General features: G+C 43.3%; 1 long non-coding RNA gene across 2 annotated transcripts in view; it reads left to right on the top strand.

The window, feature by feature from the left end:
- The window catches only part of LOC125101844 (uncharacterized), a 147,807-nt gene extending 131,777 nt beyond the window's left edge, over positions 1–16,030 (top strand). The window contains exons 4-5 of one of the 2 annotated variants that reach the window (XR_007127955.1): positions 7,078–7,208; positions 15,878–16,030. This is a non-coding gene — a long non-coding RNA (uncharacterized LOC125101844). The remainder of the gene's footprint in view (positions 1–7,077; positions 7,209–15,877) is intronic. The other variant, XR_007127954.1, reaches the window with a different exon arrangement.
- The last annotated feature ends 6,266 nt before the right edge of the window (positions 16,031–22,296 follow it).

The following is a 22,296-nucleotide window of genomic DNA, read 5'->3' as shown; positions in this document are numbered from 1 at the left end:
CTTTATCTCTACCCTCCAAGCATATGACCCACCGATATACATCTGAAGCGTCTCATGACTGAGTTTTTACTAAACAGTAATAAATGATGACCTTTTCCCAACAATAGCTAGCCCCCTCAGGATCCTGAAGACCTTGTTTCCTAAATACCTGGGAGTCTTACACTATCCCTAACCCCCTGCCAACTTGAAGGTATATAATGGGCCACTCCTCATGACCCCAGCGTGGCTCTTTCTGCCCACGGGTCCTGTCCCCACCTTTTTGCACCAAAGACATCTCAAGAATTCTTTCTTGGCTTCAAACTCTAACATCTTTCCTCTATCAGTTCTTCCCAGAGAGGAGCTGTTCAAGCCAGTAATGGAGCAGAATGGGAGCAGGAGCACAGGATTTGGAGCTGGAAATCTTGTACTTTGACTTTGGCTCCATCACTTGGTAGCTTTGGGACAATCAACCACCTTCTCACTGTTCCTACCTCTCAGAACTTATGCGAAAATTATATGAGAGAGTGGATGAAAGTGCTTTCTAAGGCGTACTTAAATTTTAGTTGTTAAAATCTTATTGTGTGAAAATGAGATTTACCACTGAACCAAATCGATTTACAGTGTGTAATGCTTAGAGAGTTTTATGATTATTTTTTTAAGTGTAGCTCTGCACTAGGCAATCTCTTTCAGGCTATTTCAGAGAGAGCTTTTCTACACACAGAGATATACATACACAAAACGCTTAAACTTGAATGATAATTGCATTAGTTTCCTAGCGCTGCTATACAAAGTACTACAAATGGGTGAACCATTGCAATTTCTATGAGCCCAGACAGCAGAATGCTTCCTTCCTCAGGCCAGGCCCTCACTTCCCCTTGCCTGGACTATTGCAATAGTCTCTTCCCTGAGTCTTCAATTGACTATTGCAATTGCTCTTCCTTGAGCAATATCCTCCTTGAGTCTTCCTTGAGTCTCCTCCTTGAAGGGGCTGCTAGAGTGAGATTTTAGAAAACAAACCTGATCATGTCACTCCCTGTATTATACCATTTAACGGCTCCCAGGAATGCTGCATGGGGAGCTGTTCCAAGCTTGGCACCCAAGGCTCTATAAGCAGGAACTACTGACCCAAATTTATCTGCTCAAGACTCACCCTCAATACATCTAATCCGTTCATGTCTCTCCCATCATTTGTCACGTTTTCATATTTAGTGGATGATGTTTTGTCTGTATTTTCTACCTAGAGAATTTCTATTTAGCCTACAAAGTCCATTTCAAATAGCATCACCTTTGAGAAGCCATACGTGACTACCCTATTTGGAAATAACCATTCTCTTTTCTGTATCACCATTTTGTTAATATTTATTTCTAATTTTGTACCTATCATTGAATTACAACATTAGTGTGTGTGTGTGTGTGTGTCTGTACTAGATAAGATGTTGCCTGAGGGCTCGGGTGATGTCCTTGTCTTTGAGTCATGGCCTATACCTTTTTTATTTCCAAGTGTCAAACACATAGTTGGTACTCAAAAACATTTTATTAAATTGAATTAAAGAACCAGTTCTTGACAAGCAACTGAAACCAGCAGTCATGGTCAATTTTTTTCTTTTTTAAAATGTGTGTTGTTGTTGCACTAATGAAACAGAAAGGCATGTTTTGGCACAGCTGTCTGGCATACCTGGGTTAAGTTCTAGTGCAAACAGCTGCGTTGCTGTGACTTGCTGTAAGACATCCACTTCACACAGTGCTGTGCGCTGTGGGGCCCATGGAAGGCAGCCAGGCCCAGGGCTGGCACTTACCTGAAAACACTTGGGTTGAGTTTCTATTGTCATGGCAGTTAGGCAGCCGCTTGTAATTATTCCCTTCAACTGGCAGCCTTGCCTCACAGAGCACATTCTGCAAGGGCTGGACTCCCAGACGAGTAGCTCTGGGTTACCACCTTCAGTGTTTCAGGGCCATGTGCTGTCCCCAGGTTGCCCGGGAGCTGCCTTGCCTATAGCTTCAGCCCGTGTCACAGGACTGCAAGCTGTAAATCACCAACCACATGAATAGTCATGGCGACCAACAGGGGGACGAGAACCGCAGCGGGGCTGGGGTTACTGGTGTACTCATTTCTATTCTCCTAGTGCACTGGCCTCTTTCGAATGCTGCTGTGGAACTCTGGGAAGTGAAAGCCCAAGCTTCTCTAAAGAGTCAGCTGAAGCTGGGATAGGAAAAGAAGTGGGTGAAGCCTTGGACACTGTTGAGGATGACAGAGGAGAAAGACACGTGCCTCAGGAAGGATGACAGTGAGGCTAGAGTGGCAAGAAGCTGGGGGACCAGCGCTGAGCCTCGAGTGAATGAGGATAGTCTTCTTGTTTATATTCCCTGTTGTATGTAAATGAGGGATGGAGACATAACGATTATCCGTCCTCTCTTTTTGGTCAGTATGAGCATCCAGACCTCTTCTCCAACCATAGTGCCTTCAGATACCACTAACTGGTCATTGGTAAGTGCCACTGCCTGCATTCGTCTTTGTCTTAATTCTACGATGAGACTCAAGCTCTCTGAAAGCAGGATCCATATCTCATCCCTCTCTGCTGTACGTAACAGTTATCTACACCAGATCGCACACAAATACCTCTGAGACTGGAGGATCTTGAGCATAAATATTGCAGGCAGGATCCCTCCTTATCCAGGAAAATGGGTCTCTTAAAGGGGGCAAAGACCCATGATGATTTTGGAGGAGAATCCTGATTTGGTGGGTAAAAGAGCACCTAGGCTTTTTCTTATTACTGCTCTTGGCAATGGAAGTACAATAATTATGCAACCTTTAGAAGCATGATGACCAGACTTTGGAGTACAAAATTAAATCACAGTGGGTAAATGGATCATTAGAGCTATGTTACCAGAGAGCTCCCGGTCTACTTTATCTTACATGTTCCAACTTGGTAAATGCATGAATTCATTGAAAATTCTTATTATCAAGGCCTCCGAAGTGTAAGGCATCCTGTCAGGCCGTATTACAAAGGATGAAGAGAATCAGCCTACTTGGGAGCCTGTTCCTAAAAGTTTTCTATACGGAAAATTTATACTGTAGGAAAGAATATCACCTCAACACAGGACTCAGATCACTTTGTGAGGAGTGTGTGTCAGGTGAGCTACACAGCCCTCTAAGTACTAAAGGGTCCCCAGTGATATTTCTCAACTAACAAAGCTGACAAAGTAAAACAAGCTCATGGTTTCTGCAAATCATTGCCTTCCTGATGCAAAAGACCAGTACTGCCGGACTGCCTCTCACACACAGCAAATCGTTCTGGCGCTCCATTATAGTAAGAAGCCTGACTATCACAAAGACCCCTGAGTCCTCCCCATGAAATGTCAAAAATACTGTAAATATTAATGATGGGCCAACCTCAGAAGTGTTGGAGCTTTAGCCTGGGAAAAGATCCAAGATTTTGTGACTCTATATAAACACTTTTGATCTTGAAAAATTGGTCTGTAAATCTTACAAGAACAGGTTCTTTCCCAAGATTTACAGGATGGTTTTGGTTTGGTGCACCTTACGTGGTAATTTGGGGGGAAATTTTGCTATTTATTCCTCTTTACTTTTATCATTCTGACCAAAATGAAACGCACCAGGATATATGTGTTTTATAAGAAAAACAACTGGATTCTCATTTCATAGGAAACTCATTTTATCTCTGAAAACAGGGTGAGAATGTGTTCACAAATCCTTCTATTACTTAAATTAATTCAACATTTCCAGTGACTTTTCTGCATATGTTATATTTAGGAAGAAAATAAATACACATTGAATTTCTCATGATGAATATGACCAAGTATGAACTGAGAGTAAGACCCAAACAATACATTGTTAGCACTTTGTATATTACACTTAATTCACACTTATTTGGACATATGTGCATAATGTTTCTGTAACATGCAAACACAATATGTTTATATAAGAGTCCATTTGATCTGATACACCACTGAAATCACATTTTCTGAAGCTCCATTTTTATGTAAAGCATGGAAATGTGTGGATTTTTTTGTTTTCTTAAAGATTTTATTTATTTTACAGAGGAAGACACAGCGAGGGAGGAAACACAAGCAGGGGAAGTAGGAGAGGGAGAAGCAGGCTCCCCCCTGAGCAGAGAGCCCGATGTGGGGCTCGATCCCAGGACCCTGAGATCATGACCTGAGACAAAGGCAGACGCTTAATGACTGAGCCACCCAGGCGCCCTGAAATGTGGGTTTTTTAAAAAGATTCCACTATAGTTCCGTTTCAAATCTAGTAGTCTAGGGGAGGAGAGTTATAGTGCAGAATTTCACCAGTCATGTTCTTTGGGATGTAAACATATATGACCTGAGTAGTATTCTATGGTAATAATTTTTGAGACTGTCTTATCCAAGCATATTTTTTTACTATAAGACTTCTCAGAACCTTTAAAATGCAAATGTTCAGTTGGATTTTTCACGTAGAGCCTCTCTCGAGAGACTAAGCATTTATGAACCAAATTTGAGGCATACTGGTATAGAGGAAAATGTATTATAACTGAGGTAGGGAGTCAGATTCATGTCCTGATTCTGCCATGTACTTGAAATGTGTTTTTTTTTTTTTAAGATTTTATTCATTTATTTGACAGATGGAGATCACAAGTAGGCAGAGAGGCAGGCGGAGGCGGGGGGGGCCGTGTGGGGGGGAAGCAGGCTCCCTGCTGAGCAGAGAGCCCGATGTGGGACTTGATCCCAGGATCCTGGGATCATGACCTGAGCCTTAACAGAGGCTTAACCCACTGAGCCACCCAGGCGCCCCTTGAAATGTGTTTTAAGAAGAGTGCCAAACTCTAAAACAAGAACATTAGTTTGGATAATCTTCAGTGTTTTTGGTTTTAGCATTTTTTATGAGGTTTCCACTTTGGACGACATGTTTTTTTTGTTGGTTTCTTTTTATTCCCCGGAGGCCTAGCAGAGTGCCTGACGTTTTGTTGGCCTTTAATAAATGTCGATTAAATTGAACATAGCCTTTTAAGCTTTACGAACCATTAATGTAGCCATTTTTTTTTATTAGTTACTTTGAACAAATCATTTCTTCTCTCTGAACCTGCTTCCCTGCTTATAAAATTTAGGTATTTGGCCATTGGATTTCATATCTTTTTTTATTATTAGCAATATTTTTCATATTCCTGGTAGCACATGGATCTTTCTTCAGATGTAATCTTAAACAGAAGTCCAGTGTGTAAACCAGATCAGAAGTGCAGCTGCTGCTCAGTTGGGTCCACGACCATTCCCACACTCCCCCATCTCGGCTACCCTTGATTTTTTTTTCTTGCCCCTGTCCTCAGGTATGATTGAGGAACTCCTAGGTTCTGAGTGATATTGATATAGATAAGCTCTCTAAAGTTTCTTTGAGGTCAAACATCTTTGATTTTGCTGGAAAAATATGAAATTCTTATTGCTGAGATTAGTAAGCTTTGGGGGGAATAAAATGTCAACAAACTCTTGTCTACCTGGAAAAAGAATGTGCCCTTTTCATGAACCATAGTCTGAAACAAATGCCACAAAAATCAAGCATTTACAAAAACTATAAACGACAGATTCAACTTTTGCTTTAGCAACATGTGAAAATAAAAAAGATTTTCATTTCATAGGTATACATGGTAACAGCCTGTAAGACATCTCTATTCTTAGAATATGCTTTATGGCCAAAACTGAAATAATTGTACTTTATCATTAATAGACTCTCATCTCTATAATTTATATAATGAAAACCAGAAACATACAAATATTTCACATACATTTAAGAAGTCAAAAGTAGGGGCCCCTGGGTGGCTCAGTGCATTAAGCCTCTGCCCTCAGCTCAGGTCATGATCTCAGGGTCCTGGGATCGAGCCCCACATCGGGCTCTCTGCTCAGTGGGGTGCTTCCCCTCTCTGTCTGTCTCTCTGCCTACTTGTAATCTTTCTGTCAAATAAATAAATAAAAATCTTTTAAAAAAAAGAAGTCAAAGGGGCGCCTGGGTGGCTCAGTGGGTTAAGCCGCTGCCTTCGGCTCGGGTCATGGTCTCAGCGTCCTGGGATCGAGTCCCACATCGGGCTCTCTGCTCAGCAGGGAGCCTGCTTCCCTTCCTCTCTCTCTGCCTGCCTCTCTGCCTACTTGTGATCTCTCTCTGTCAAATAAATAAATAAATAAATAAATAATCCAAAAAAAAAGAAGTCAAAAGTAGAAATTGATTTATTATCAATGCATGTAAGGATAGCTAAAAATGTAGCCTAGCATTTCAATTAATATCCATTGAAACAATAAGGAAAAGTATATCTGGGGAAAAAAATAGCTGTTAGAAATCACCAGGAAATATTTCTGTGACATGTTTACAAGAGAACTTTGGGTTTCCACCTGATGCGGATATTTTTTTAAAAGATAAATAAGACTAAACTCTGTGTCTGAAGAAGACAAGCTCTTGAAGATTCAGGGGTGATTGTCACTGATACAGGAGTAGTGAGCCACCTGGCCGAAGCCAGGAGCCCCTCCCTCTCTCTTTGTTGCACGTAGAAGCTGTAGGAATTGTGTGTGTTTATAGTCTCTGCCCTCCTCCCTCTAGATAGAGCAGAACTGAGGCAGGACTGGCTTTTTGACTGAAGCAATCATCAAGCCCGACTTTCTCATCTGCAAATGACCCCAAATTTGTTAGGAGCTTGTTGATTTAAAAACAGATGGCATAGCATTTTGCAGACAATGTTACTTCCATGGGAAAATCTGCACCAACTCCAATTGGGGACTGGGCTACAACAATCCCTGTTACTAGGTCACTGTGTTACCCCTGAAACAAATAATACATCTATATTTAGATCATGTTTAAAATGAGAGTCTGGGCTAAGGGAACAAAGTATATAAAGGCCTCTGAACTAAGCAGCCGGCAAAACCAAAACCAACCTTGGTTTGAGATTAAGGGTGAAAGGCAAGAGTCTAATTCAAAAAGAAAACCAGACATGCACTTATAAATTTTAACCTATGTTTAAAAAAAAAAATCTGGAAATTACTTTTTTTTTTTTTTTTTTTGGTAAAGAGGCAACATGTTAGAATATGGTGATTTATTATTTTTTTATTTTTTATTTTTAGCACAATACGGAGAATTTAGAATACAAGAAGATGAATCCTTAGCCATCATGTCTTACTCAGTGATGGGAAGTTGTGCTCATTTCTGGGCTTCACAACTTGAGAGAAACAGAGAACTTGGAGGGTCTTCAAAGGTGATTATAAAGATGGAAAATAAGTCTTTGGAAGAAAGGATTAAAGAAATGGGCATGAAAAAAAAAAAAAAAAAAAGAAATGGGCATGAATTTAAAGGAAAATAAAAGAAGCAGCCCTTTGAACATGCACATATTTAAATAATTTTAAAGAATTCACTTCAGTTTCTAGCTCCAGATTATTTTATGGAGAATTTCCTCTCAATAGAAGATCACTAATATGTTATAACATTTCCATAACCAAAATAAGAGTCACCAAACAAATGCATTAAAGTGAGTTCCCTCACTACCATCCGTGGTTTTATATTTTTTATTTGTATAGAGCATTCTGGTTGATGAGAAAGTATGTTTATACCACGTTGTGAATTTGATGGCTGGATCTGCTTTTCTACACTTACGGTATATTCGCATACTATATCAGGTTAACTTCCCTACGTGTCAGTACAACAGACCAAGAGAAGAAAGAATGCAGAAATTTAGTTTAAAAAATAAACATAAAAACAAAAACAACCCAGCTCTAGGGACTGGCAAGATGAGGCAAGCATCCGATAGGACCAAAACTAGTTTTCTATGGATTTATGCAATACAGCTAAATGGGATGCTCTAGATGGATGTGGGTCTTCTGCACTTAGTTTTTGGTCCTAGCCCTTATGCGAGGTGCTTAAAATTTTCTGAACCTTAGAACTGTTATCTGTAGAGGAAGGATCACAACGTAAATCCATAAAGTTATTCCTGGTAAGTGAGAGAAAACTTTTCATAGAATTATTGTAAGAATTAAACGAGATAATTTATATCAAGTATTTCAACAATGCCTACTATGCAATTCGCACATAATAAATGTCAGGGATGATGATGATAATGAAGAAGAATCTAACACAGTGCCCACCATACAGTGGGAACTCAAAAGCATTAGTTAAATCTGAATTTAATTGAACAAATTAAAAGGAAGTGAATGTTTATAGCAGCAATGTCTTCAATAGCCAAACTATGGAAAGAGCCTAGATGTCCATCAACAGATGAATGGATAAAGAAGATGTGGTGTATATTTATATTCAATGGAATACTTTGCAGCCATCAAAAGAAATGAAATCTTGCCATTTGCAATGACATGGATGGGACTAGAGGGTATTATGCCAAGCGAAATAAGTCAATCAGAGAAAGACAATTATCATATGATCTCCCTGATATGAGGAGTTAGAGAAACAAGACAGAGGATCACAGGAGAAGGGAGGGAAAATTAAACAAGATGAAACCAGAGAGGGAGACAAACCATAAGAGACTCTTAGGGTGGCTGGGGGATGGACATTGGGGAGGGTTTGTGCTACGGTGAGTGCTGTGAATTGTGTAAGACTGATGAATCACAGACCGGTACCCCTGAAACAAATAATACATTATATGTTAATTAAAAAAAGAGGTGGTAGAATTCTTCAACATAGGTATAGATATGTAAGTATTAAGGGAAATACATTAGAAATATGCAAAATCTTGAAGGGAACTTTTAGAATAACTTGATCATCAAATCCCCATATCCAGATGTATATTACAAAATGGCCAAAGATAATGATAAAATGAATAAAAGAAAAACAGACACATAGTACATATTAAAATCGAATGCTTGTTACTCCAGGGTGTAGTAACTTCAGATAAACTTATAAATACATCCAGGGAGGGCTCAGCAAGTCACAGATTCATGACAGGCTAACACAGAAGCCACCCTCTCCTGCTGGAGAGGCTGCTGGAGAGACAGCTGCTGGCTGCTGTCACAGGGAATAACCATGCCCTTGTAGTCTGGCTCTCCAACCCCAGATAGAGGATTGGACTCCATTCGCTTTTGCTCATGTAGGCTGGCAATTCTTGATCACGCTGCAATAGATCACCTTCGGCCATCGGCGCTTGAGGATGGCAGAAGGAAACTTCCAGGGCAGCTTTCACAAGAACTCTTGGCTTGCAGACTCTTCATTGGACACTTTCCAAATACAAAGGGGTGGGCAGCCTGCCTCTCTGTCCAGTTTGATGTAAGTTCACCCTCTGAATGTAAGTGTATGACATTGACAGAGAGAGGAATAATGAAAGTATAAAATGCCTTTCTCGAGAAAGAAGAATTCAAGCTTAAACACACAGGACCATGACAACCAGCACACACAGGAGATGACGCCAGCTATCTCCCCAGTCCTGATTTGTGATTCGAGGAGATAGCTTCCTCACAGATCCGCATTATGCATCAGAGCAAACACTTATTGTAGAAGAAATATAAAAGAAAGGATGGAACTGTGAATTGTGACCTTCCTGCAGAAATGTTCATCACTTTGATAACATTTGAGAGAAAGCAAGCAGAGATGGCCAAAGCTGTCAGCAGGGCAAAAAGAGAGAATGCGCTCCTCTAACAGCATGCTCGGAAGGGGAGACAATTCACACTCGAGAATTGTTTCCGAAGCGCCCTAGCTCTCCTTCCAGCCAGCTGGGGGAAAGAGCAAAAATCGTGGCTGGTGCCTGTGGGCTCCCGGTCTGCAGCAGAGTTTCTCTGGCCACACCTCTGCGTTAAGCTCCGCCAGCGTACCCTGCATGCTGTGCTACATTGTAAGCCTCCCACTCCCACCCCCAGAACGAAAAGAGCCATGCCAGCCTGCCAGGACAAACAGAGATAACCGAAAGCACTCCCGTCAATCATTTGCATTCCGGTTGGCCTGCAAGTCTTGTTTAGGTCATATTATGACTTCTTTATTAGCGTCTAAGGTCACCAGGAGACAGGCAAGTGCATCCTATATCAGGAAGTGTAGTGAGCCTCAGGAGTGAGATATTCAGCTGTAGGACGCACTGGGGCTGAGACTCGGAAATCCAGGGAAATGAGTTAAGCTCAGTCAGACTCCAGGCGCCACGTTGCCTCCCAGCAGATAGAATGAAGTAGAATAATAGAAGCTTTCCTGCCATTCTCAACATTGGGTTGAATTCCGGTCAGCCCTTCCAGTGGAGTCACTGAAGGCTGTTTTCTATTCAGCCCCCATGCTGCAGACTGTAACTCACGGGAAGGGGTTCTGGGGAAAGGTTGGCCCCAAGTGCAGGCTTGGTGGTGCCAGGGGAGCCCTCCTGCAGGAAGACAGATTAAGGGGCAAATGTACCCTTTTGGTGAGTGAGTGCAAAATTTAGTGCCCATACGGGGCTCCCAGAAAAATTACTGCCTGGCTGATTTAGATCTGGCAACCACACGTAAACATGAATACTCACATTTCCACATGCTCGCTTGCACAGTGACTAACCACATCTGCCTAAGACCAGTGGAGAAAGGGAAAAAAAAGGCAGCAATGGTCATCTCCTCCACCCACTGGTGAGCCTGTGTCCTCGTAAGATAAGCTCTCAGCTTGTCGGGTCTGAGCGAGGCTCATTCTTTTTCATAGTATGATTCCTATTCAAAGTTCAAAAAATTCAGATGACCTCACTGCAATATGAATCAGTGAAAACCTGAAAACCTTTCCTTTCTGGTGTGATGGTAAAACGCAGTGGTTAAGGCAGGTGGAAAAAGCGAGCAAAAATCAGCTCAAGAAGAAGCTTCCTATTTCTATTAACTGATAAAATTAAATACTGCAAGGGCAGAGTTGCCAGTAATGGATCACCAGCTCACTTGTAAGAATCCCACATTCACATGACTAAGTGAAAGCACCAGTGAAATCTTCAACTGGCGGAGGGTTGAGATGTAATGATTCACGGTGAAATCTGGAATACTAAAGTTTACGTAATTGTTCATGCCTTCAGGGTTTGATGTTGCCAAAGAAAAAGGATTTTAAGAGTAGGAGACTTTTTTTTTTTTTTTTTAAGAGAGAGAGAGCATATGTGTGTGGGTGCAGGAGGGGCAGAGGGAGAAGATGAGAGAACCTTAAGCAGGCTCTGCCAGATGCCAGACTCCATCTCACAACCCTGAGATCACTACCTGCACCAGAATCAGGAGCCAGACACCTAACCTGGTGACCCACCCAGGCACCCCTTAGGAGACCATTTTTAAGAGAAAGCAAGAAGCATTTGTGACGAGCAGGCAGCCCTTTACTTCTTTGCTTTGTTCCAATGTACGTGCCCATGAAGCTGGTTCACAAGGACACAGTAGAGAAGGACCCTGAGCTGTTAGCCTTCAGTAGGCAGGGAATGGATATGTAGCTCTGGCAAGGATGTCTTGCTTTCTTGCAGAGAAAGCCTTGGGGCCTAGCAGAGTGCCCAACACAATGTAGGTGGTCAATAAGTATTTTTGAGTGACTGGTGAATGGAGAAGCCAACTGAGGCCATGACCACATGTTACTGCGAATTTAAAAGAAAAAAGAAACATGGAAATAAAATGAGTAAGTTACTGTATGGAGATTTATGGATAGTTGACATTTTACAGATAACATGATTCTCTTTTAAAGAGGGGGAACAGAGGGAGAGGGAGAGAGAGAATCTTAGACAACAGTCTCCACATCCAGCATGGAGCCCGACTCTGGGCTCGATCTCACAACCCTGAGATCAGAACCCTGAGCTGAAATCGAGAGCAGGTCATTTAACCAACTGAGCCTGCCAGGCACCCCTAAAGATTACATGATTTTAAAGACCCCTTCCAGTGCTCAAATTCTGCACCATTTTTTAAAATAACAGGCTGAATTTTCTTATCATGAGACATAGTTAAGCTCTAATCTTTAAGATATTCTTTAGGAGGGAAAAAAACAACAACATTCTGTGGTTGTCTTTGAAAGACTTAGAGAAGCTCCAAGCCTTGAGAAGATGATGATAGATGATGGTAGAAAATTTTCTGTTGGTGGAATTTGGAAGAACATGAGCGATGTCGTTCTCCTGATAGAGCAGGGCTTTACTGAGTTAAGAGCTTGTTTTAAAATAATCATAACGGGACTGCATGCGTGATGAAAAAGCTTTGTCTTGGGGCCCGTTTATGTCTGAGGGTACTACGGGCACGGGAGTGCCGTGGCGTCACGTGTGTGAGCGCTAGATGAAAGAGGTTTCAGAGCACTGTTCCCAGCACCTAGGGACAGCCACTGCGCACACAGACCCCAAGCCAGGGACAGCGCAGAGTGTGTGTGGCCTTGCCTTCTGAGCAACCAGGCCCCACTGAGCACACACAGCACCCAGCAACCTGCCACCTAGGGCCTTACACTTTATCACACTCCAAAATCATGACTACAGAGGGCTGAAGGCATTGACCTTTGGTCAAGTACACATTTCTGATTATTTGAAACAATGTCAGGTAAATAAAATATAACCTCTTGATTATGACCGGTGCTGCAGAAGGGGCAGAGGGAGAGGCTGGGGGTGGGGGGCTGGAATCTTCATAATGACCTAAAAACCCACAAGGCATTCTGGACATCAAACGTCAATGGCAAAGTACCACTTTGATGAGTTAAGTGTAAATGAATCAGAACCAGATGGATTAAATTCCCCTTGAAATATACACAGGATTAAAAATTAAAAGAAGTAGTGCTAGACACAATGGGTTGTTTGAAATGCGAGTCAGAGCATGGGCAACGAATAAACAAAATCCCCTAGAGATGTCTGACAGCTCAGTGAGTGTGCTACCCACCTCTAGGTTCTGAATTCTAATTTGGCACCGTGAGTGCCCAGAGAGAGTTTTGTGTGTATGAATCTAAAAATGTTTACTGGAATCCTGAGAGCAGGCCAAAGGGGACAAAAAAATTCTTTCAACATTTTATTTGCTTGCTTAGGTAAATAAGATAACATGGAATGCCACAGAACATGTTTATTAAGTTACCAGCGGGTACGAGTGAACAGTTGCATATGTGTGCACACAGGTGGGCCCAGGCACTTAAAGACACGTGATCATGTTTGACAGATCTTAATAGGTGCTTAAAATGCACGCACATACACACAAAGGCATCCACATGTCCGTGTGATGCATCCTGGGCCTGATGTGTGGACCAGCCCTTCAGAGAGATGCTTTTCTTAGTGATTACTCAATGACATGTGACCCACCACAGAGGCTGCCTGTCCCGCTGGTGATGGCAAACAGGGCTGAGCTGTGGCCCTCCTCGAGCAGAGGCCCAGCGTCTCAGTGCCCCCTGGATTCCACGCACAGGAGGCCAAATAAACAAACAAGGGGTTCCAATTTTATGCCTAGTAGCCTCGGCGGTGTTCCTGCAACAGGGTTCTCTCTGTTTATTTACTCTCAGTTCCACAAAGCTCCCTTAAGGATGTTTGAGGAGGAGGTTTTAGGTTCCCAGACAGTCTGTGGAAGAGGTAGTGACTCTTGTCTTACTAGCCCAATGCAGAAAATATCCGTTTATGCAAGGATATGACACCCAAAGCATAGGCATCAAGAGAAAAAAGAGATAAATTGGACAGACGGCATCTGTCTAAATGCGGAAAATTCTGAGTATCAGAGGGCACAATTCACAGACTGAAAAGGCCACCCATATATTGGGAGAAGGTATGTGCAAATCATAGGTCGGATAAGAAGTTAAAATCTAGAACATATAGAGAACTCTTTTCAGTAAACAACAACAACAAAAACCCCGGTCTGATTACAAATGGACAGAGGACTTGAATAGACATTTCTCCAAAGAAGATATCCAGATGGCCAACAAGCACATGAAAAGAGGCTCCACATCACTCATCATTCGGGAAATGCAAATCTAAATCATAATGAAATGCCATCTTGTGCCATTAGGATGGCTACAATCAACAAAACCAGAAAATAGCAAGTGTTGGTGAGGCTTACTGAGCCCTTACTCTGTCCCAGGGGCTATACTAGGAATTTTGTAAATCACATTCTGTGAGATAACACTAACACAGTATGAGAGACTGGATCCCTCCCTTTTACAGCTGAGGAAGCTGAAGCCTGCAGAGCAGAAGCGACCCAGTCAGTTTTGGAGTCAGTGGACCAGTGATCTGACTGCAAGAAAAAACTCTCAACCTATATGCTCTACTGTTTCTAAATTATGTTCTACGGTCATTGACAGGACTTTCTAAATCATGTTCTACGGTCACTGACAGGACTTTCTAAATTATGTTTTACGATCACTGAAAGGACTTTAAATGGGCTCAGAAAGCAGATCATCAGTTATCGAAGTCTCCATAACCAGAACTTCCTCTTATCCTAAGTAAGCAAAAAGTTTTCAAAGGAAATAAAAGGAGGTCGTGTACATTTGAAGTAGAGGAACCACAGAACTGGAAGGGACCTTAGAAGTCACTGAACTTATTTCTTGTTGCAAGATACTCAGACAAATGTTTGCCCAGCTCTGCCTGAGGGTGCTCAGCTCGGCGGTACTCAGGGCCACGTGCGGAAGCTGACGCTGGGATCAGACAGCAGGGACTGGAGGAACGCTCTCATTTCTTCTCCAGTCTACTTTGCAGGGCCACAGGATACTTTAACCTCTGCACCACGAGATGATTCCCACTTACCATGTCCACTTTGGTGTCCCCATCTGACTCAAATGCAAATTATTCCTGGCATCATTGGTGGCAGCATAGTACAGGGGAAGGAGTGGAGATGTTACAGTAAGGGTGTCTGCTCAAATTCTGGCTCAATCACTCATTACTTAGGAGATCCTAGGCACGTTAACTATCTTCTCAGAGGGTCAGTTTCCACATCTTCATAAAGATTTATAGGACGGCTCTGACGGTCAGGATGAGCTGATAGACACCGAACTCTAGCAGGCAGTAAGCACGCAGTAACAATTAGCAATGATCCCGAGTTCATCTGTTCTCTGGTAAAGGGACTAAGTGTTTTGCTAACCTGGGTTATTCTCAGACTGTTGGTTGAACTAGAGTCTTCTCTAAACCATAGTACATGGGCAAGTGACCTGTTGTGTGGTTAAGTGGTACAAAAATAGCAACTTTTCAGGTGCCTGGGTGGCTCAGTGGGTTAAAGCCTCTGCCTTCGGCTCAGGTCATGATCTCAGGGTCCTGGGATCGAGCCCCGCATTGGGCTCTGTGCTCAGCAAGGAGCCTGCTTCCTCCTCTCTCTCTGCCTGCCTCTTTGTCTACTTGTGATCTGTGTCTGTCAGATAAATTTTTAAAAAATCTTAAAAAAAATAGCAACTTTTCAAAGGAGATGTTAGTAGTTTGCTATTGTTGGTGTGGTGTGTGTGTGTGTGTGTGTGTGGTTTCTCCAGCTATATCTAACGAATTTATTTTGGCTACCCAGGCTATGCACATTGATACTGGTCAAGTGTCCAAATAAATTGGAATCTTGGGATACCAGGGTCTGAGACTGGGTTCAAGGTGAGGTTCTTGAACTCCCTGATAATCTGAACTCTCTCCTTAGAGAATTTCAGGGAATGTCTGCCCTTTGTATAGTTCTACTTAGGTTAGGAGAGTCAGAGTGGTAGGGTGTTCATGAGGCCAGTTTTACAGAGCATGGCTTTCTTCAGACAAATGTCTTCCCTTCCCTGTAGCTCAGGGCGGATTCCCCAGTCCACCTCAAGTCAAGAATGCTATTGGGGTGGAAGCTAATCATCCTTCCAAACTGTGCTCTTGTCTTCTTCCACAGCAACAGAGCTACAACCTGCATGTGAGTACCCTGTCAGGACTGCATTCTTCAGGATCCTTTGTAGCAAATGTTGGGCATGTATCTTGGCTCTTGCCAATGAAATATGGGCAGAGAGGAAGTGTACAATTTCTGCTTTGCTTGCTTAAGAGGAACTCCCTGACCTTGAACTTCTACTTGTTCCCCCTTTCTCCAGGAATCGTGACCCTGAATACCTCATTTGCAAGATGGCAGAACTACCATCAGCCTGGGTTCCTGAGTGGCCACAAGGATCAGAGTTGCCTGCTGGCACGAAATTCTGACCTTGGAGTTGTTACATAAGAGAGGAATAAATTTCTTTGCTCTTTGAGCCACGTGATTGTTAGGTCTCTTCTTTTTAAAAAATTTTAATTCTTTTATATGATATAGTTGACATACAATGTTACATTAGTATGTACACAACATATTGATTCAACATCTCTATACCTTGTGCTATGCTCATGTTAGTTCTCTTCTTAATGTCACTTACTGATCCACCTGTTTTATCTACTAACTTATTGATCTCTGGAGCCCAAACAGTTGTTAGTTTCTTCTTTAGTCAATAAGAATTCATTACTTTATTGGAGCCACTATTCCAAAGGGAAGAACAGAGAAAAATATAAACTCTACGGGTCCTTTGTTCTTGGAATAACACACAGTGGGCACCATCAGAATTTTCAGTGAGTTCCTTCCCTGGGCAGTACCAATCCACACCTAATTTCCAGGTCTGGTTAAGAGTAAACTAGTGTGTGGAAGGGACCGAGCAGCTAATAATTTTCTTTGTTCCATCCTTCTTGCAGCCGCACTCTACCCCATAGAGTTGCTTGCTTGAGTTTCCAGACACTTCCTTTATATTTAACCACGAGAGACTGTGCTTCATCCAGTCATGAAGCCTTCTTGCTCCTACTACTTTAAGCATAAGTGTGGACTATTTTGGAATGGAAATTATGAGTTTGGGGGGAAAGCCCCATTTTTCTGATCTGTGCTCTGGATCTGGCAGCTTCTACAGCTTTCCCAAGGAGCCACAACTGTGAGCCTTGATGCGTTGTCTTATCTCTACTATGCTCTGTGCACAGGATATCCTGTGTGCGGCTGGCAGGGGGACAGGTGGGATAAAGAAATCACATTCATCAGAACAAGCTGGTCAATTTCCCTCAGTAAGGAGTTTGTCTAACATCCAGTGGTTTCCTCCAAAAAAGATAGCGGGCTTTCCTAACTCACGGATAAGATTAGTGCATAGAATCACTGTCTGCAGATCCTCGGCTGCTTTTCAGCTTTAATCTTCTTGAGCACTTTTTGGCTTTTCTAGACATGTACAAAGTGTAAATCTCAATGTTTACAACTGTAAAATCCTAGAAGAGCACATGAGGTTTTTGTAATATATTGTAATCGTTAATAAATGATAGGAATCTATTAAACTCAATGTATCCTAAACAAAACTTCCGATCTCTTCAGTCCGACTTCTGCTACCCACTGCTACCTCATCTCAGGTCACAGTAACTCCGTCTTCACTGCTGCTCAGGTTAACAGACCCTGTCATCCTTGACTCCTTTTACGCTCATCTCACAACCAATCTGTCAGAAATCTTGCTGGCTCTACTTTCAGAATCTTTCCAGAATCTGATTCCTTTGTACCACCTCCACTGTTACCATGCTGGAGGAGCTGCCAACATCTCCTGCTTGGATTAAGTGGCCTCCTAACTCCTCTTGCTTCCTCCTCCACCCACCCTCCAATGCACACAAACACACACACATACATGTGCACACGCACACATGCAAGTGCGTGCACACACACGTGCCCTGTCTATTCTCAGCAGGACAGCCAGAGAGATGCGTTGAAAGTGGAAGTTAGTTTACTGCACATATCTACTCAGAATCTTTTAAATGACCCTCCACTTTGCTTTGAAGAAAATTCCAAGTCCATACAAGAGTCAATAAAGCTGTTGTCACCTTTCTGACCTCATTGCCTACTCCTCTCCCCCTCTTAGTCAGATCCCACCCTGGTAGGTTCCTTGTTGCTTCCGGATCACATCAGGCATGCTCTTGTCATAGGGCGTTTGCTTGTTCTAGCTCATTCTTAATGCTCTGTCCTGGATGTCTGCTTGGAAACTCTCTCTCCTTCCTTAGGACTTGGCTCAAACATCTCTTTCTTCATATGATCCACTTCGATGACCCTATTTGTGCTACCACTTCCTTCTCCACCCACTAACCCTATTTAATCCTTCCATATCACTCACTGCCCTCTAATGTATGAGGTAATATACTTACTGTGCTTATTGTCCCTCCCACTCATCACCTACAATTATGTTTGTTTACTGGAAGAATGAATGAATGAATGAAACATACACACGATGAGGCTGATTCTTACATGACTGTGAAGTGAACCGAGGTCATCAGCTTCTCCAGAGACTGAGGCTGTCGACATTATTTTCCTTCCTAAACAGCAAGGATGCAGTAGCAGGAAAGTGCTGGACCCTGAGGACAAGACTTTACTGAAAGTGAACCAAAAATTATAGAAAGGAATCTTGGGATGACAGCCCCGGTATACTCTCCCATGTAATGTTTTGGGATGATGGACCCGGGAGGTAGAGAACACTGTTTTTGGTGTTAGGACTTATCCTCGTTGTTAATGAGAATCTTAGTGACTGAGAAAAGCAGGGTGGATTGAGTTCCCTGCCGCCTGCACAAATATTTCCTGGTCTGGTTTCAGGTGTCCCTCTCCTTAGGTGGGTTTGCCACTGTGGGATTAAAGTGACTCAGATTCAGAGCCTGGACTGTCACAGTGGTGCTGACGCACGAACAGTATCTTGGATCTCTATTCTGTTCCTCAATCACGTTCATCTTTGGGCTGAAACAGCAGACTTGGTCAGTGGAACCAAATACCTGAACCCGAGCAGCCCGGGGTGTTTGCTGTCGCTCCGGTTCCCTGATCCCCAGCCTGCCCCACCTCTGGTGGCATTAAAATGAGGGGCGAAGGGCAGCGAGCCTAAAACAGCGATGGCTGGGAGAAGGTGACTAAATGGGAAGAACAGATGGGCTGCTACCGAAAGAGAAGGAAGCAGGCTGAACACAGTGGTGGTAGTTTGCCATGTGCCCCTTACTCTCTGGCGTGTTCATCCATTATGGTCGCTGGTGACATGAGGAACGTGGTCTTTACTTTTCTCCATGAAATATGGAAAGAGCTCCTTCCTATTCAAACTTGAAACCATTGCCAATAGGGGAGGAATATACTTTGCCAAATTCTGCAAGCACGAGTTCCTTTAAAACGTAAAGATTAGGGGCACCTGGGTGGCTCAGTGGGTTAAGCCCCTGCCTTTGGCTCAGGTCATGATCTTGGGGTCCTGGGATGGAGCCCTGCATTGGGCTCTCTGCTCAGCAGGGAGCCTGCTTCTCTGCCTGCCTCTCTGCCTTCTGTCAAATAAATTAAAACAAAAACAAAAACAAACAAAAAAACCCCCGTAAAGATTAGAAGGCTCTTGAATGACCCTCTGACCACGAACGCGCTTTCCAAGACATTCCACATGAGACTTCCAGCCTAAAGGACATGTACTGTTTCACACGTCCAAACCCAGGCACTCCAGTCCATCTCTCTCAAGCTGGTTTCAGCCACCAGAAAATTTATGAACAGCAAATTACCTTTGCTCAGCTGCGTTCTGAATATACACACTACAGGAGCAGTAGTAATTGGGAGGGACCAATGCATTGACAGAAGTTTAAAAAACCAACCAAACCCCTTTTCTCCAAAAAAAGGGAAGAATCCGTATGAAAGAGACCCTTCAGATCTCAGGAGTGTCCAGTGTCGTTCCCAGCAGCCTGTCGAAAGGGCCCTGTGTTGTTCAAACAGCCTCCCGTAGGGTAATTGCCCGAGCAGCCCGTGCAAAAGGAACAGTGGAAAGGTGCAAAAGTCATTAACAGGGAGAAATAGGAAGCAATCAGCAACACTTTAAACAAATTATTGCCATGAAACTACACTCTCAGCTTGAGATAAGTGTCCTGGGTCTGTTAAAGCTATATACACCTCACTAGCTTAAATGAGATGAGGAAAGTTTTCCTCTTCGGTTGTTTATGAAGTGTGAGCCCGCGCCGGACCGCGGTCCCGAGTCAGGGGGGTTGGCTGCCTGCTCCTTCCCAGGCTTCCTGTGGAGACCTGTTACCTGCCCTGGACTGGGGCAGAGAGGCTTCTCCATACCCGCCTGGACTAGATGCTACCTTTTCAGACGAAACGGGAACCTATGAGGTCGACTGTATTTTATTCAGAAGTCGTTTTGAGGAGAAACGCCCAGGACTTGACCGGGTATGAGCCCGGGGATGGGGACGTGGGCGTTCGCTGCCCAAGCCCGCTCGGCATCTGAGCCCTCCGTCCCATGCCGCCCAGCATCGGCCCGCAGGAAAGGCTCTTCTCCTTTCCAAGAGTCTTGTCCCTCCCCAGATCCGTTCCGCCACGTGGAGGATTCCTGCGTCTTGGCCTTGTTTTAGGTCCCATAATCCTCTCTGGCCTCTGCTTTGGACTCGGCTCTTCCAAATGCCCTCAGTCCGCAGTGACTCAGAGTCGGGTTGCCGTTTGCTTCTCCACCCACCACCCGGTAACCGTCCGGATGAGGAGCTGCGGCTGATCCGGGACCTCCGGCCCCCGCCGCGCCATCAGCAGCAGCCTGGACCACCGCACCGGGCGTGAGGTCAGAGCACCTCCCGCTCCACGAAGCCTTGCTCTGCATTACAGTTGTCTGGTTTTGAACCTCTTATTTGCCAGTCTGTGCTTGGACCCGAAGGCCTCTATCTGGTGTGCTCCTCATGGGACCAAGCTGGTAGCTCGGGGCCCTAGATGGGACATGCAAAGGTGAGTTTTTCTGGAAGACACCTCAGTTTTTTCCCCCCAGTACTCTGGGCATGTGCCCAACACTCTCCCGTTTTGTTTCCTGGATGCCTCATTGCGGCTCTCAACAGCCAGCCCAGAGGGAATGCTAATTCTGTTAGTTTCTTTTTTTGCATTCTTGTTTTAATCACAAGGAAATCTGTGAAAAACTAAAGTTTTGATTTTTTTTTAAAGAAGATTCTTTTTTTTTTTTTAAAGATTTTATTTATTTATTTGACAGAGAGAAATCACAAGTAAGCAGAGAGGCAGGCAGAGAGAGAGGAGGAAGCAGGCTCCCTGCTGAGCAGAAAGCCCTATGTGGGGCTCAAACCCAGGACCTGGGATCATGACCTGAGCCAAAGGCAGTGGCTTAACCCACCGAGCCACCCAGGCGCCCCTTTAAAGAAGATTCTAAGTTGAATCTTAGATGCTTGCTTTTGCTGGAAGACGAGAGGGGGTTGTAGCATACCCCATCCAGTGCACAATGAATTCAGACCTCCGGAATAACAAAGACTTTTTAAAGGGACCATGAATAAAGCTAATGAATCTTGATGTCACTGTAATAGGGACTCCTCTTATCTATACTCACAAAACTCTTAAGAATTATAACATATTAGCATTGAAAATGAGAATGTAGGAAATATCACGTCTAATTTAAGATGAAGATAATAGTACCATCTCTACACACTTGCACTGTTACCATCTAGGCCCTTAAATCTTCTAGAGACAAGCAACTTTCAAACTTACAAAGAAGCCCATTCCACTTAAAACAGCCCCAACATTGTTAGATTTATTCGTTCTCATATTTAAATGCATCCCCGTAATATCCTCCTACTGCACTGTTTTGCCTTCTAGAGATCTGTGAAAATTAATGCAATCGTGGAGTTGAAAGAGGCATACACAAAATCTTATGACATATTACAGTTCTTCAGATTTCTTTTTTCTCCAAATGAAGCCTTTCTACTTCTTTCAACTTTTCACAATGTGACATGGGGTTCACATTTTGGGTTCAATTCCTGTTAAAATTTACTTCCCAGGTGTGGTAAAGGTGACAGCCACAGAGTTTGATTGCTAAAGAAGACTCACAGAACCCCAAATAGCAGTACAGGATAGCAACAAAATAAAGATACCCATGACAGCCCAAGGTTGCCTCACACTGAAGAGTTGGACAGTCTAGGCCAGGCTCGAATTATCTTCCTTCGGTGAAGGCCATTCTAGACCAGCTTTCTTCTTGGAGCTGAAGTTAGCAAGGCGTGTGAAGAACACTTCGGAACCAGGGAGCTCAGCATGAATTCTGGACTGGGTTTCTTCTGCCTTGCTGGTCACATAGGCATGTTTCTTGTGGTGTAACCAGATAAAGGACAAAGCCTACTAGGCTCTCATCAAGACCAGGTACACATCATCGATCTCAGTGTTATCCATAAACAATGTTGACAAGCTGGTAAAACCACTCCGAAATTTTCCTTGGACTCATGTTTACAAAGCAACACTATCATTCAGCGCATTTCACTGTCTTGACCTGGGGTCAGTGCTATGTCGGTACATCTCTTACTTTAGCAAAACAGCTCAGGCCAACTCCAGACCTCCTAGAATAACCCCTCAAACCAAGACTGAACTTCAAAAGTGGTCTGACTGACGCAGGATATGGTAGGACCATATCTGTCATATTCTGGACACGTTTTTCTCTCTCTCTTTTTTTTTTAATATTTCTTTTAAAAGATTTTATTTATTTATTTGACAGAGGGA

Source organism: Lutra lutra, chromosome 6 (assembly GCF_902655055.1).
Source record: "Lutra lutra chromosome 6, mLutLut1.2, whole genome shotgun sequence".
Lineage (NCBI taxonomy): Eukaryota > Metazoa > Chordata > Mammalia > Carnivora > Mustelidae > Lutra > Lutra lutra.
This window is presented reverse-complemented; position numbering and strand designations above follow the sequence as displayed.